Here is a 13,649-nt window from a genome sequence, read left to right as displayed (position 1 = left end):
CACACAGCCCCCCACCCCACTGCCCACACACCACCCTGCTCTGCCACGGGCCACACAGCCCCCACCCCCTCACTGGCCACACAGCCGTCCTGCTCTGCCATAGACCACACAGCCCCCCCTCACTGGTCACACACCACCCTGCTCTGCCACGGGCCACACAGCCCGCCCCCCCTCACTGGCCCCACATCACCCTGCTCTGCCATAGACCACACAGCCCCCCACCCCACTGGCCACACACCACCCTGCTCTGCCATAGACCACACAGCCCCCTCACGGGCCACACAGCCGTCCTGCCCCGTCACGGGCCACACAGCCACCCTACCCAGCCACGGGCCCTCCACACCCGCCACGAGCCACACAGCCACCCTACCCTGCCATGGGCCCTCCGCACCCGCCACGGGCCACACAGCCATCCTACCCAGCCACGGGCCCTCCGCACCCGCCACGGGCCACACAGCCACCCTACCCAGCCACGGGCCATCCTGCCCCACCACAGGCCACACAGCCACCCTACCCAGCCACGGGCCACACAGCCACCCTACCCAGCCACGGGCCCTCCGCACCCGCCACAGGCCACACAGCCACCCTACCCAGCCATGGGCCCTCAGCACCCGCCACAGGCCACACAGTTCCTTTGTCCCACCATAGGCCAAGGCATCCACCACCGACGCCATAGCAGCTCTATCTGCCACAGGCTCAAAATACCCTCCACATTCAGCTAGTGAACTGGTGGTGGCACTGGCCTATAGGTAATTCACGTTGGCAGTCCTTGGCTCCACACCAATTAGGAGTACATGCAAATAGAAAAGGTTCTCTTGTGCTCTGGTTTCCCTCTTGTAACTGTACAACCCAACTACATACATACAGCCCCTGTTTTGTTAGCCTCTCCGAGCCACAGGGAGCACCATGCATTATACACTCTGAAATCAGAGTGAGGCTGTAGTTTTGTTCACAAAAGCTGCAAGTCTATGCGTGCATGAGCCTTAGGAATTCAAGCTTCTTGATATTCACGGGAAACCAAAGTTGAGCTCAAATATTTTAGAATTTGCGTGTTTGTTTTCAGCCTCTAAGAACCATTCAAGGGGCCTAATACAATGACACCTCATTTGATGGCATTTCCATTGGTAAGGCACTGAAGTACTCTGATAGAATTAGTTCTGGTATTACTTCAGCCCCATCCTGTAAATTAATACATAAGGAAATAACAAGCCAGTGGAAAAATACAAAAATATTTGGATCTCTCTCATACATTATTTGCTACACACTACAGAGTTAATATACTTACAAAGTTACATAACACTTTGGGAGACAACGGGCATAGATAAGAGGGAAAAAGATAGGCTTTTGGCAGAGATTTGTAGAGATAAAGGTAGAGAGATACCAGAGGCTGTTTCAGACAGCAGGTGCTGCAGAAGACATTGCTTTTGTACTTGCAGTGGGAAGACTGTGCAGTAAAAAGATAGTGCTGAAGCACTTGGTTTACCAATCTTTTTTAATTCATGCTATCATTATTTAAGCACTTATTTAGGGATCCCAAACATTAAACTCAGCTGAAACTGCTATATCAGCCTTATTAATACTTAAAACACTGTGTGGTTTAATTTTGTTTTCAGGCCTGTAGGTGCAACTCTCATTGTAGTCAAAGAGAATTGTGACAGCATATCAAAGGGCAAATATTTGTCTCAAAGTTACCTAGAGTTGCTACCATTTGAAAAAAGAAATAAGGGATACGAAGTCACTGTTGTGTGAAAATTATTGCTAATTATTTAAAAACCTTATTTGCAAATAATATTCATATTTCCATACATTTCCATTTCAAAATAATTGTGGGATTTAATATTGGTGAAATGTATTGTGTTGACAGCTCCAGTGAATAAAGTCCTGTTTATCTACAGACCAGCAGCAGGGCAAACTTCCCACATTCTGCCTTTCCACTGTGTCCATGATCTGGGGGTAATTTCCTGCGGGATAACAGGAGAAGTTCAGTCTTCATGGCTCACACATTTCTTAGCCTCTCTACCTGAAATTCCTATTCCACAAAGTCAAAGGTCTGTTTGGGCAGCCAAGGATGATGCTAAGTCAATAAATAAATAAAATTATAACTAATAATAATAACTAATAGCAATAGTGCTGCTGCCCATGCATCCCCCAAAATGCTCCCTATCCCCAATATAATGTTTGCTTCTGTCTTATTCAAACATAATGTTTCCCATCACAGTTGTTTGAGTGGTACACCTCTTCCATCATCTACTCATCCTAACACCAGAGCACCCATGAATCATAACTAGATTCCTAGGCCCCAATCCTGCAATGACAGTTGTATGGGCTGTTCTCTGCACATGTATGGCACCCTCTTGACTTCAATGAAAAAACTAATTTGATGGTCTCAATGTTAACTCATTTCACTTCATCACAAAGCATCTCTAATTTCCTGTGGCTTGATGAGGTCACTCATAAATGCAACGAACAGCAAGGGGGAGCCACTATACTGACTTCTGTATGTGTGAACTAAAATAAAACCAAACTCTTTCAGATATGGCAAAGATGCCACAATGTTAACTTTACAAATAAGACCAGGGAGGGAAAACTCAAACCTGGTCCTGCTCCCATAAAATCAGTGACAAAATTCCCACTGACTTCAGTGGAAGCTGAATTGTGCCTTAAACACACTAGTATATGTTTCTCTTACAATCACAGAGCAACACAAAACCAAAAAAAATGTCTCATCTCCTATTCAGGCATGCTATTTAATAAGCATACTCTCTTGATCTGAACAGCAAATCTGTAACAGACATCTGAAATTGAAAGAGACATCTCACCTAAGAAATGTCAAAGACAGATTTTTTTAAATAACCTTGATCTTAAGATCTATAAATCTTTAGCAAGTAAAAACCAACAGAAAATATATTATACATTTATTAATCAAGCAACAAGCAACTACCTCAAAAGCAAATGTAAGCAAGCTATGACGGCACTCAGGTATCATCTGTTAAAATTAAAGACGGAAATAAATGATAAATCTGAGTTCTCTTGGATCTTTCTCATCCAGCTACAAAAGAACTATCAAAAATTGTATCAATTAGTTTTAACTCAGAAGCTAATCTTTAAACTCCCAGTGGTCCCTCTCCCTGACAATGTACCTGTTCTCCATACCTTAAACTAGCAAGTCATCTACCAAGTCATCTACCCCAGTTCCTATCACTGTAAATCAAATCTGTATATTACCTGAGATCATTTAGGGGAAAAAAATTCTACATGTTGTAAAAGCATATTCACTGGCAGAACTTACAACATGTAAAATTACTTCATCAGTAGCTGTTCCTCTCATCTGTCATCATGTGTCAGTTCATGGACTGCAATACACAGTTCCCTCCTTCCTTCAGATGGTGCTGCAAAAGAATCATATATTTAGTGTGATGGTAAAAATGGCGCATTACCTTTTATTGAAAAGCTCGGTCATACATGAGAGTATGTGCTTCAATGCAAGGAACAGGCAAACTGAATAATTAATTTGCCAATCAGTATGAATATCAGCTGTATTTAGCAAGCCAAAAACTTTCAGCAAATATCTGTGGTATTTAACTGGAAACACCGTCAATGCTACTGATTTTGGGGGCTGAATGTGAGACACATGCTGCTCAGTCTTCATTGATACTGACAGCAACTGTGATGTCAATGGGAGTTGAGGGCATTCATTGCCTCTGAAAAGCAGACCTGAAGAATTTTAAGTCAGGTGCCCAAAAATTGAGTCACTGAAAATCAGTGAACACTTTTGAAAACATTGGCCTTCATTTTCAAACTTTAAGTCCCCTCAAATTCTTTCTGCGACATTATTTCCTCTGCAGTGACCTCTTCCAGAGTGAATAGAGCCAATCACCACCAGCTCTAATAATCTGATGTGGTACTGAGCCACTGAACCCACGATATCACAATAAAAATCTGTCCCAAAATTTGATTTAAAGACAGCTCATGAGGCTTGCTGTGATCAGTTGCAGACTCAGTGAATACTGCCAGAGTTTGAACAACCAACTAGAGATCAGTGATCCACCAAGTTGTTAGTCCCTTTGCTTTCTTTGAGAATACATCAGAAACTTTGAAATGAAGTGTATATGTTTCTCATTCTACTAATATCTTTCAGTTGTTACAGCCCACACAGTGAACGTGGCATAACACAGCTAAATGGCAGTCAAAACAAAATAAGAGCAGAAAATGGTGACATATTTTTGTCATGTAGTAATTGTCAACTCAGAATCTCTTTGCTATACATACAAGAGTTTACAAGCTTGCTTGAGTTTAAGTTACTCTTGGGGATAGCGGAGGAACATTTCTAGACCATAACCTGTTTGGTGCAGCAGACAGACTGGGAAAAGATTTGCCTCTGGAGGCAGAAAGCTGCACCAATCACACTTGGGTCCATTAGAGGAATTTTTAATTTCAAAACCTTAAAGATTATGCAAATTGGTGCTTGCCCCTGAATTATGATGGAATATAAATGTTGACAGTAGCTAAGCCTACTGCAAGCATGCAGCAAGATCTGCCTCTAGAGAGCCAACAGTGTTACATGATACCTCAGCTGGGACGAAGCAAAAGTCTTCCATATGGAAAAGAAAAGCAACAGAATCCTCGAGCCATCCCATCCCAGGAGACAGACTCCTGGGCTTTACAGATCAACCAGGAACACGAGGCAGCAAGTCTAATTTTATCCCCTAGATGTACTTTTCCACTAAGTGTTTGCACAGTTTTCCTATACAAAAAGGATGTGCTGTTTTAATTTGCTCTAGTGAAAATTAACTCTTTCCTTTGGAGACTCCTAGGCATTTGAACAGCATTAGAGTTTTTATTAGGACTCTTAACTGAGTCCTTAATTGAGTTTGAGAGGAATGTGCAGAATAACCTGCATTTGGTCTTTTTTAGCCTCGATCCTGCAAAGGGCTAAGCACTTTGGTGCCAATATTGACTTTAACAGGGCTACGAATGGACTTGCATGATTTGCAGAGTTGTTGACTCGAGTCCCACGACTTGAACTCGAGTCCGACTTAAGTCGCCTAGGTGACTCGACTTGAGACTCGACTCGGGTTCATTGTTTGTGACTTGAGACTCGACTTGAGACTTGCTAATTTTGTTAAATCGACTTGTTGAAAAAATTGTCAGAAAATGTCAATATTGATGGCTTGTACAAAAGTGACGTGACTTTTTTTAAATTAAGACTTGAGACTCGACTTGGGACTTGACTCGAAAGTGACTTTTGAGACTTGAGACTCGAACTGTAGTGACTTGAGACTTGACTTGGACTTGACAATGATGACTTGAAGACAACATTGGCGATTTGCTGGCTTGAGGCTAGTGTGCTCAGCATCTTGCACAAGGCTTTTGCACACCACTGCAGGATGGTAGGACTGAGACAATGAAGCTGTTAGTTTGTTAGGCAGAGAGGGTCCAAGTTGCGGAGGAGATTACCTCTTCCCCTGTGCCAGGCTGCTGCCTCTGAAATTAGTAGAGGCAACTGAGCAGAAGTCCCTTCAATATAAATTGAAAGGAGCCAATAACAGTACATTCTTACAGACAGGTGCCAGACTCTGGAACTCACTCCCCTCTTGGTGTTCCAGGGCCTGGATTCAATATGCACACGGGCACACTGCAATGCCCACCTTTTTTCCTAGGCTTCAGGGAACAGAGTTGGTTGAGTCAGAGCCAAAGCGAGGCATAAGCAGACTAAGCAATCGCTTGGGGTACCCAGAAGCTCAAGGGGCCCCCTCTATTCTAGAGATGTGAAAGATTAACCAGTTAGGACTGGAGCAGTTCCCTGCCTGCGGCAGTCTCCTGGAGCAGCCCCTGTCTGCGGCAGGACCAGGGGCATCGCAAGCAGGGGCTGCTCTGGCCGGGCTGAAGCACCCCCAGTCTGTAACCTCCACCATACCCCACTTTAACCAGTTATACATCATGTATAACTGGTTAATCAATAAAATGGGATTTTACATCCCTACTCTATTTGCTTTTTTATTATAAGAGCTGTCCTGTTTTAGTATTGTGAGTGGAGGGACTATTTTAGCTTAGGGCCCCCAATGGGCAAGCCCTATCACTGAGGCTAGGTCTGCACTATAGGGCTATGTCTACACTGGAATGATTTTCCAAAAATGCTTTTAACGGAAAAGTTTTCCATTAAAAGCATTTTCGGAAAAGCATGTCTAGATTGGCAGGATGCTTTTCCGCAAAAGCACTTTTTGCGGAAAAGCATCCGTGGCCAATCTAGACACGGTTTTCCGCAAAAAAGCCCCGATCGCCATTTTCACGATCGGGGCTTTTTTGCGGAAAACACTACTGTACTGTCTACACTGGCCCTTTTGCGCAAAAGTCTTTCGGAAAAAGACTTTTGCCTGAACGGGAGCAGCATAGTATTTCCAGAAAAGCACTGACGATCTTACATGAGATCGTCAGTGCTTTTCCGGAAATTCAAACAGCCAGTGTAGACAGCTGGCAAGTTTTTCCACAAAAGCAGATGATTTTGCGGAAAAACTTGCCAGTCTAGACACAGCCTAGGAGTTTTTTCGGAAAAAGCTATGCATATTACACAAATGGCAGAAAAGCCTCCTCTTCCGGCAGAACCCTTATCCCTCATAGAATGAGACATACAAGGCTCCCCGAAAGAGCTCATTTGCTCTTCCGCAAAAAAAAAAAAAGCAGAAAAACAAATGTGTTCCTTGGATGTGGCAGAGTTTTTCCGAAAAACCCTGCAGTGTAGACGTACCCTCAGGGAGGAGGTCAGGTTATGTTATTATCATCCCATTAGCTGATGAAAATGTATTTACTGTGCTCAACAGTCCATTCTACTGTGCTTTGCATTGGGTATTTTAATTCATGGGACAGACGCTCAGGTCATCGGACGGGGGACTAGAGATTTTGATAAATCTAAATAAATAAGCAAGTATTTGCAGTAATTGGATTATGCAAATATCACTACAGGCATCACAGCCTTCTTCCATAGCTAGGGGGAAAACAGACATTATCATGGATTTATACAACAAAATGTGATTAGATGGCACCTTGTATTCTTTAGAAAGCACCCAATATCCTATGCCTGAAGGTTACACACAATTCTGACAGCAACGAGCAAACAGTATGAGCCAGTGAACAAGCCAAATACTGCAAAGCCTGTGATCCACTGGAAGGAATAAAGGATAATCAGACCTGGCCCTGGAGGTCTGCAAAGCTTGCTGCTGTGGTCCCCACTTCTGATTTGAAAGATTGAGGAATGTTGGAATTAATCATGACTTATTTTTCAGTTGTTTTAAATGAAAACAAAGTCCCTAGTTCTGTTCTGTTAGGGAGATGTCCCTCGAACGGTAAGCCAATGGAACCCCGTTGCTAAGGTTGAATATTAGTCTCTGAATTTTTACTAAGGATCAGGTTCCTGATTCCCAACAGACTATGAAAACCATGGCCCCAGTTTCCTCTACTTTTGGGGGACTTCAGATAAATTCATGGCCGGTAGGGTGTTGCTGATGGCACTCCTTCCAAGATGGCTGCTTGCAATTGATCTGACTGCTTAGCAACCAGTCTCACACCTGCCTATCAGGAGTGACAGCTTTATAGCCTGAAAACATGAGACTAAATATGAGACTGAGGGCAAAGGTTTTTGCATTCTAATCTCAGTTGTGACACTGACTCCCTCTGTGGCCTTTAGCAAGTCACTTTACTTCAGTCTCAGATTTCCCAACTATAAATGAGAGAATATTACTTAGCTATCACACAAAGTCATGGGTGTTGATGTTTGTAAAGCCCTGTGTAAACAATAAAATTAATCAGATCATTTACATGAGCTGAGGATCTGGCCCGCCATAAGAAACTACAGATGGGTAGCTTAGTGCAGAATTTGGCTCCAAGAGGCTGAAAAAAGGTGTAAGTTGGAGTTGATTGCATGGATGGTGTCTGAATGTCCACTTCAGGGAGGCACGCCCCTTCAGGGAGGCTCTCCTCTAGCCCTACCCCTTGAGACCAAGGCTCCACTGCATCCCTTCTACCCCCCTCATCTGCTAGAGCCCCCCCCACACCCCTCCCAGGCTGCCAGAGAAGCCCAGCTAAACCATCCCAGGCTGCAGGCTGGCCCCCCAAGCACCAGCCAGACCCCTGGGCCACCTTCCAGCCCTGAGTGCCAGCCTGACCTTGGCCCACTAGCCAACCCCAAACGCCAAACCATCCAACCAAACCCCTCGGCTGCGAGCCAGCCCCATGTGCTGGCCCAACCCCTGGGCTGCTGGCCAGCCCTGAACACCAGCCCATCTGATCCCCAGTAGGCCCTTCGGACCACCTAGCTGCAGGCAGGCTGGTCCTAGGTTTGTCTGTCCCCTGCACTCCCTAGCCAGATCGAGGAATGCAGAAAATTGTGTTCTTTCCTCTCACTCCCTGTCGAAGGAGAGCTGTCAACAACATCCCCGTACAAATCGGTGTGTGTGGGTGGGGGGTGCTTCAGCCTGCCCCACCTCTCTCCACCCCCACCCTCACCCTCACCCCCACACTGCCCTGCCTCAGCTTACCACAACACAAAGAACTATGGGATATACATCTAAAAGCCTTTGAGTCACTTAAGAGTGAGCGCAGTGCCAATATGGACACAGAACGCATTATTTCTAAGTGTGACCAATCTCATTTCAGTAAGGCTACATCAAAAGCAGTAACTCAAGTGCAGATAACTTGAGTTAACTTGCAGTGAAAACATATCCTAGGCGTTCGTTCCACATTCCTGACTGGCCCATGCTGCACTTACAGTCAGGCGACATATGACATTACTCAAGCTGGTTGAAATAGTCTGAATAAAAAGTTTGTGTTGAAAACTAGCCTTGGTTTTTAAACTAATTTTTTGTGCAACACTATTGACTTACTTAACTTTTTTTTTTGCCAAAAATGAGTGTTTTATTTAAAAATATTTATTGAAAACATGATCTCTCTTCAGTTCATCATCTGAGGAAGTGGGTTTTGCCCATGAAAGCTCATGATGCTATATATATTTTTGTTATGTCTCTTAGGTGCCACGGGACTATTCGTTGTTTTTAAAGTTATAGACCATGGGTTCTCAAAATGGGGGGTGTGCCCCCCGGGAGGGTGTGAAGAAATTCCAGGGGGGCGTGAGGCAATCCAGCCACACCCCTTCCCCGTCAATCCCACCCCAAGTTTTGCTGCTATTTTGGGGGGGGGGCGTGAGGGTTTCGCAAAAATCAAAAAGGAGGCGTGATGCCGAAAAGTTTGGGAATCACTGTTATAGACCAACCTGGCTACCCTCTCTGAGATTATCTGGAATGTTACTGAAAGGGGTCTAGAATGTTTCTTTTGGTTCTTAGTAAATGTGTATTCACCCAGTTAATGAGCTAAATAATCTTATACTGGTCCCAATTTTACCTTTTTGTTATAATTTTTTATTTTTGTTTGCACTGTGATCTATTAACAGAACCCTCAAATGACTACCAGATTTCTATGTAGCACTGTGATTGTACAAAGGTGAAGAGGAGCTGCTTTGGAAATCCATATCATAGTGACTGGGGCTCTGCCCAAGATGTACAATCTTAGTCCCACCTGCACAAGCACCCCAAGAGAATGTTATACTTTGAGGGACAGGAGGATGAGTGAAATGCAGAAGGATGTAACCAATCTAGGTAAAACTGAAAGGGTTGCACTTACGTTTCTTGAACACCATTCATCAGAATCGCCTTAATGCCATCCTGCAATGAAATTCTAGCCCTGTTTGAACATAGTGGGAGTATTGCCTTTGACTTAAACGAGTCAAAATTAACCTGGTATTAATCAAATCAGTTATATTGGATAATACTCTAGGCTCTGGCTCCAACTGAACACATAGCAAAGTTCACATGTTTAGTCTCAGAAGACAACATAGAGGAAATGGCAAGAAGAATTTAAAAAATCAGTTTCTCTGCAGGCTGTTTGTATGGAGCAGTAGATCCAGCCAGTGACATTTCAGGAAAGATTTGGGCAAATTGGAAAAAATCCAGAGAAGAGCAATCAAAATGATAAAGGTCTAGAAAACATGACCTAAGAAGAAAGATTGAAAAAAACGGGTTTATTTAGTCTGGAGAAGCAATGATTGAGAGGGGACATTCAAGCACAAAGAGGCTACGTCTAGACTGGCATGATTTTCCAGAAATGCTTTTAATGGAAAAGTTTTCTGTTAAAAGCATTTTCGGAAAAGCGCGTCTAGATTGGCATGGACGCTTTTCCGCAAAAAGTGCTTTTGCGGAAAAGCGTCCGTGGCCAATCTAGACGCACTATTGTGCAAAAAAGCCCCGATCGCCATTTTCACGATCGAGGCTTTTTTGCGGAAGACAAATCTCAGCTGTCTACAATGGCCCTTTTGCACAAAAGTTTTGCACAAAAGGGACTTTTGCCCGAACGGGAGCAGCATAGTATTTCCACAAAAAGCACTGATTTCTTACAGTAGGAAGTCAGTGCTTTTGCGGAAATTCAAACGGCCAGTGTAGACAGCTGGCAAGTTTTTCCGGAAAAGCGGCTGATTTTCTGGAAAAACTGGCCAGTCTAGACACAGCCAGAAGGTTGTTACAAGAGGAGGAAGAAAAAAATGTTCTTGTTAGCCTCTGATAGGACATGAAGCAATGGGCTTAAATTGCAGCAAGGGAGGTTTAGGTTGGACATAAGGAAAAGCTTCCTGTCAGAGTAATTTAGAATAAATTGCCTAGGGAGGTTGTGGAGCATCCATCATTAGGTTTTTAAGAGCTGGTAAGACAAACACCTGTCAGTGATGATCTAGAACAGATAATACTTAGTCTTGTCATCATCCTTTTTGGGGAAGATTTTCACAGGCACAGAGGAGTGTTAAACAACCATCTCTCTTTCAGAATCATTATCTTTGTCTAAAATGATGGCACTGGCACTGTCTATGACTTCCCACCCCCTCATTCAGGCATGATAGCCCTGTGCAGTTCCTATTTCTCAAGCCAGGGGAAAGACCCTGTGTTAGGTTTGCTAGCCAGCAGCTGCTCAACTCAAATCCTCCTCTGACCATAATGACGGTCAATAGTAGTGCACCATCCCAGAACTCCATAAAGTTGCAGACCATGGGCAGACGGTGACATAGGGCTACCCCCACCTACCACCCTGCCCCTTGCGCTGAAGCCCCGCCCCCCATCATGAAGAGGGGAGGGAGCAAGCATGCATACATATGCCCCCAGACTCCCTGGCCTGCAACACCCGGGGGGGAGAAGGGTACGTAGCTGGGCCCCCAGGGCAGCAACACACGGCCTCAATATGCCTACAGCAGGCATTCTGGGGGCGGAGCGTGGGCAGGGCCATGCCTGGCATTTTGGGAAGGCTGTGCCTTTCCCCACCTAGGATACCAGACGCACATGCTGCAGACTTGTCTATAGGATACTTGGTTTGCAGCAAGCTCAGGTACAAATCTACCTTGCTCTAGCCTGCTGCCCACTAAGGACTCAGCTATGTCCATGTGGACCCTGCTGCCATGCAGTTGAAGTTTCCTAGTGTGCTTTGATCTTCTCTGCTTTGAAACAGGAATTTAGAATGTGGCAGGCTTGTGCGAGGTAGATTCAAACTCCAGCTTGCCAATGAACTTAATGTTTGTTAGTCTTCGCTGCAAAAAAGATGTTTTTTACAGCAGGTTATCTGACACATTAAGTGTCCCACTGTAAAATCCTAGCAGAGACAAGGCACTGTCATTCTCCTACAAGGTCACCTGTGGCAGAAATACAACTTTTCTGGCAGTGAAGTGAAGACAAAGCTATAGTGGCACATGATCAGCATGCAGACAAAAAGCATGGGGAAAGATGGTCACCATAATAATACAGCTGCTGTATCTGGCAAAGAAAAGACATTTGAGCGTGTTCACAGAGTGGAGTCTAAGGACTGCTGCTCCCTGTACTGCACAATCACATGGTATCATGTTGCACACCTGTGCAAAACCAGCGTTCCCCCACCCCCATGGGAGCAAAACCAAAATCTGTCTCCACTATCTGATGATCTTTAATTCCCACCATTTAAATAATTAGCCTCCCCAAACTATGAAAACAACCCTCATTTTCTGGATTAATGAAGGAAGCTGGGTTCCACCGAGTAAGCCTATTAAGGAGTTGCTAATGCACTGTTTGATTTCATTGCCTGCAACTGAGCAGAGAGCAGCACGGGCTCTTGGGAGGGCGTGAATGCAAGGAGCGTAATGCTGGAGGGTTGAAGTAGAAGGCAAGCAGGGAATCCCCGGCAAGTCAGGCCTTTGTGGTTTTATTCTCAGGGTGGCTTTGTTTGGGTGTCTGGAGGGTTTTCTTTGTGGTTGTTGGAAATGCCATGTGGCCCGTAAGGAAGAAAAAATCCGGAGGTATCCTAAGGGCTCGGTAATTTGCTGCAGACGTTGACCAAAATCGGTTTACAAAGGGAATACATAAAGCAGCAGGCTAACAAACAGAATTAATAACGAGAGACAAAGAAGCCTAGCCTTTGGGCAGTCACGCAGCAGCTTTTGCCCAGGCTTGGGAGCGAGGACTGCAATGCTGCAAGTGCTTTAATACAATGCCTTTCTCACTGGGGGGACACTGAAGCTGGACTAAAACACGCTTGCCCTCACTACATTCGGCTTGCCCGCTGGTTGTAAACTGCTCCTAGGTGCACTTTGCAAGGCCCTGCTTCCTGCTAGTAGGTGTTTGCTTAAAGGTTGTGCTATTTAAAAACAACTCTTAATTCTTTATTTTCTTTATTATGGGATGGTGATGGGCCTGATCATTGTTGGCCTGGGAAGTTTAGGAACACGGTGATTACTAGAGAAGGAACGAGGTCTGGATTGTCCTATTCTGGGCCCCTGAAACTCTATGCCACATCACAAATAGCTCAGTATTAATGATACCTCTGCCGTGTACATCACCCGAACTACGAACTATTCGGGGCTAGGCCAGGTCTACACTGGTGGAGAAAATCGATATAAGATATGCAATTCCATATGTGTAGCTGGAGTTAACGTACCTTACATCGATTTTCTGGGGCAGCCTCACAACAGGAGGTCAATGGGAGAAACTCTTCCTTTGACTTCCCTTTCTCCTTGCAACTGTGAGGAGAACTGTGGTCAATGGGGATGCCCTCTGCATTTGATTTAGTGGGTCTTTCCTAGACCAGCTAAATTAAACCCTGGAAGATCGATCGCTGGAGCGTCAATCTTCTGGTAAGTATAGACAAGCTCTTAGGCTCTATTCCCACAGCCTCTTTTGCACAGGCTTACTTCAGACCCACAGACAGCCCAAGTGAAATCAATAGTCTTAACTTAAGAGAACATAAGAGATTATGAGGAACATCAGATCCTAATCCATATTGCTAAATTTCCTGTATCCAACAGTGGCTTGTACCAGAATTTCAGGAGGAATGTACATAACAGAGCAATTATCAGGTGATCCTCTTCAATCTTGTACTCCCACCCTCTGGTACTCAAAGGATTAGAGTTGTCCTGAGCATGGGGTTGTATCACTGGTCATCTTGAGTGCTAGCCTTTGTTGGACCTGCCCTCTGTAAACTTCTCTAGTTCTTTTTTAAACACTGTTATACTTGTGGCCATCACAGCATCCCATGGCAATGAGTTCCACAGGTTAGTTGGACATTGTGTGAAAAAAAGGCTTGTTTGTATTAAACTTGAT

General features: G+C 44.6%; 1 long non-coding RNA gene across 1 annotated transcript in view; it reads right to left on the bottom strand.

Annotated features, from left to right (window-relative positions):
• Window positions 1–1,444: 1,444 nt before the first annotated feature.
• Window positions 1,445–13,649, bottom strand: part of LOC112546356 (uncharacterized) — a 30,236-nt gene continuing 18,031 nt past the window's right edge. The window contains exons 2-3 of the long non-coding RNA XR_003090034.3: window positions 3,290–3,389; window positions 1,445–1,961 (exon numbers count right to left, since the gene is read on the bottom strand). This is a non-coding gene — a long non-coding RNA (uncharacterized LOC112546356). The remainder of the gene's footprint in view (window positions 1,962–3,289; window positions 3,390–13,649) is intronic.

The sequence above is a fragment of the Pelodiscus sinensis genome, chromosome 15 (genome assembly GCF_052426305.1).
Source record: "Pelodiscus sinensis isolate ZL-2025 chromosome 15, ASM5242630v1, whole genome shotgun sequence".
Lineage (NCBI taxonomy): Eukaryota > Metazoa > Chordata > Testudines > Trionychidae > Pelodiscus > Pelodiscus sinensis.
The sequence above is the reverse complement of the archived record's forward strand: the minus strand, read 5'-3'. Positions and strand labels throughout refer to the sequence as shown.